Raw genomic sequence first — 3348 nt, 5'->3', positions numbered from 1 at the left:
TCTCTGTAGAGCAGAGGTGTGGCCCTTTGAAATTTAAAAGATTATTTTACATATTTGAGTTGTTGCAATACAGAAGTAAATAAAGTCAAAAGTAGTTTCTTCTACTTGTTTTCTTCCAAACTTGTATCATCATCCAAGATATTGTAGCATAATCACAAATTATATCATTTTTTCTTAAATATATAAATTTCTAAATTGGCATTCATTGAATATTTTTCCTTAAGCTTAATCTGTTCAAACTCTAAATTCAGTGGGCATCAATACATTTACTTTGACATTTAGACCATGTGAAGACCGTTCTTATTGTTATTGTATTAGCAAGAACCAGTAGGTGTTTTTGTGCAGAAATAACATTTATAAATGAAAGAATGCATGGGAGAGGCGGCAATCCCATCTGTCAAACTGACAGCTTCAATACAAATTTAGCAATGACACATTCTGTTCTAAGAGTTTCACTCGAGTTGAGTTATTGTTTTTTCAGGTGATGACTAAGACAGCTTAAATATATCTAACACAAAAGAAATTAAAAATATACAAAATAAAACTTTTAACCTAAATGCAATAAAGATCCTGTCTTTAGATATCAAACTACATAAATTTGCCACAAAAAGAACAACAGTTGTGTTTGGTAGATTATTTCTTTGTTGTAAAAATGCCTATTGGCACCTGATTGGCAGCACCTGGAGGTACCAGAAGCTCAAAACAAGTGTCAATAGCAACAGCAGAATAAGCTGTTTGGCAGAGATTTTCAAGTTTTCCATGTGCACAACCTACATTCTCAGCTCTACTGCTCACAACAAATGCATGTTCCTTACAAATGTGGCACCATTCAAAAGGGAAATCAACAGGCTTTCCAACATATAAGATTTATTACCAAGAAGCATTGTTACAACAAAGAAATAATCTACCAAACACTATTTTCATTACTTTTATGTCAAGTTTAAATATGAAAAAAGTAGCTGTTGAATGTCCACAGTTGTATCGAACGTTCACCATCACCAAAAACGCTTTTGAAAAATCAGCACTTTCCAAAAATCAGAATCAGAAGAATCAGAACCAGCTTTGTTGTCATTCACACACAACATCAAAGATGCAATGCAGAACGAAATTGCAGTTGAGAACACCCGTTCGAAGAAAGACACACATAACAAACATGGGAGAACAGATGGCCAGGTCTTGCGCAACAAGCGTTGTTCTACATTTTGCAGCTTGGAAAATGAAACACACAATGGGATAGATGAGTTAAAGGGATCCCAGATTAGTTGTAATACTAGATTTTGTTTGATAAACATATATTTTAACTGTAAAATAAAAACTGTAAAAATTCTGATACCTCGTTCCAATCTCAATGTGGAAAAAATAGTGTTGATTGCGTTCAGAGACCAGTTGACCAAATCCATAATTCCTTTTGTTTTTGGATGGTAGGTAGAAGACAGGCTTGATAAAACTGCAAAGCAAGAAAGGAGGGACAGGTTCGGGAGAGAGAGCAATAAGCGACCGACTCCTCTGAAGGCCAAGCAGAAACAAAAAATCTCCTAATTCATTTTTGGAGTCTTTTAAGAACTTTTAATGTATTTACAGAGCTTCCAAGGACTTCCAAAAGTGTAGCAGAATTACCAACATAGAATAACCACTGAAAGGACTCTGTCCTCTTGCAGTAAATATTCTTTTAAAATGTGGCTCCATGAATCTCAAACACAGATGTATGTAGCTTCCATTGTTACTGTTGTCAGGTTTCGAAACTATCCCATGCTAAAGAAAAAAATTCCCCCGATGTCCCCTCGGTGGCTCTGTACATTTTATTTGGACTTTGGCATAATAAATCAACATAAGACACTCTTGACATGAGTCCTCAGTCAGAAAAGGGTGGACGGCTATCTTGAGGTTTTGTTCACAAGTGAGGGAAGAATGAAGCATGAGATTTACAGATGGATTGGTGTCACTGTAGTATTGCGGATTCTGTACCAAAGAAGTTTAAATATCCAGGAGAGACTCGAAGTAGTATCGCTGCTCCTGCACAAACCAGTTAGGCTGGGACTGGCATCTGGTAAGGATGGGAGGAAACCCCAAGGAGACTTAAGACACTCTAGAAAGACTATGTGTCTCATCTGGCCTGGGAGCACCTTTGAATCCATCCAATAAGTGTTTAAAGGAGGTTGCTGGGGAAAGAGAAGACTGGGCCTCCCTGACCAAGCTGATGCCTCTACAACCCAACTCTGGAATAGGCAGAAGATTTAAGTTAAGTTAAGGCTATAAACCTAAGAACATTGTTCCAGCTGTCGAGCATGGCAGTGGTAGCATCAGGACGTTGAAAGTTTTTGATGCAGTTAGTACAGGGTAGGCTACTGGAGAATAAAGACAACCTCCGAATCTTTTGTTTTTCCCTCTTTCTCTATTTTCTCTTTACTTAAAAAATCACTGATGATGAAGAAATCAAGAAACTAATATTAAGTTCTTTTTTCTACTGAAGTGATTTAAAAAATAATCTTTTAAACTTAAATGACAGCTGAAACTTGGACACCATTGGGTGTTTGAAAAGGACAATGATCCCAAATGCATAGCAAAACTGGTTTCTGAATAGGTAAAGCAGGCTGACCCTTTTGAAAATTTGTGGTTMTGTCATGGTTTGTCAGTTTTCACCTTGGTTTTCCTAGTGTTTTTATGTTTCCCAGTGTGTCTCAGCCCAGCTGCTCCTTATTAGTCTGATTTGTCACCCTCATGTTTCTCACCAGGTGTTTTCAGTTCATCCATTAGTTGTCAGTGTATTTAAGTCCGGTCTTGTCTCAGTCTGGTGTCAGATCCTTGTTTGCTGTTCTCAAGTTCTTTGTTCGCAGTTTGATGTTCTCTGTTGGATATTCTTGTTCTGGTTCTTGTTCTTGTTCTTGTTCTTGTTCTTGTTCTTGTTCATGTTCTTGTTCATGTTCTTGTTCCTGCCCATACCCTTTGTTATTGTTTGCTGCCACGCCAGCACTTTTGTTTTTGTTTTATTAAATCACCTTTTTGCCACACTCACTCAGTCCTGCATCTTGGGGTTCACACCAAACAAGCCAAATCATATCAGAAGGATCTGACCACCTGAACCCCAGCAGACTGAGGTGAGGTTTTTTTTTTTTTGTTTGTTTGTTTCCAGTACCAGGAGGGGTATGGAAATTTTTTTTCATGTGGTAGCCCTGGGACTGATTGCGCTCAGATTGGTGTCCAGAGAGTGGTCGGACCGCCAACTGAACCCGGCAGGCGGTTTTTCTCCTCCTCACCCACAGCTTGTGCCCTACCGGCTTCTCCCCTCTCAAAAATCCTGGGGCTCCTGGAGGGGATGAAGGGTGAGCTGGCTGGCCTTAGGGTACTCGT

This window comes from Austrofundulus limnaeus, unplaced genomic scaffold, assembly GCF_001266775.1.
Source record: "Austrofundulus limnaeus strain Quisiro unplaced genomic scaffold, Austrofundulus_limnaeus-1.0 Scaffold1833, whole genome shotgun sequence".
Lineage (NCBI taxonomy): Eukaryota > Metazoa > Chordata > Actinopteri > Cyprinodontiformes > Rivulidae > Austrofundulus > Austrofundulus limnaeus.
Note: the sequence above shows the minus strand (reverse complement) of the source record.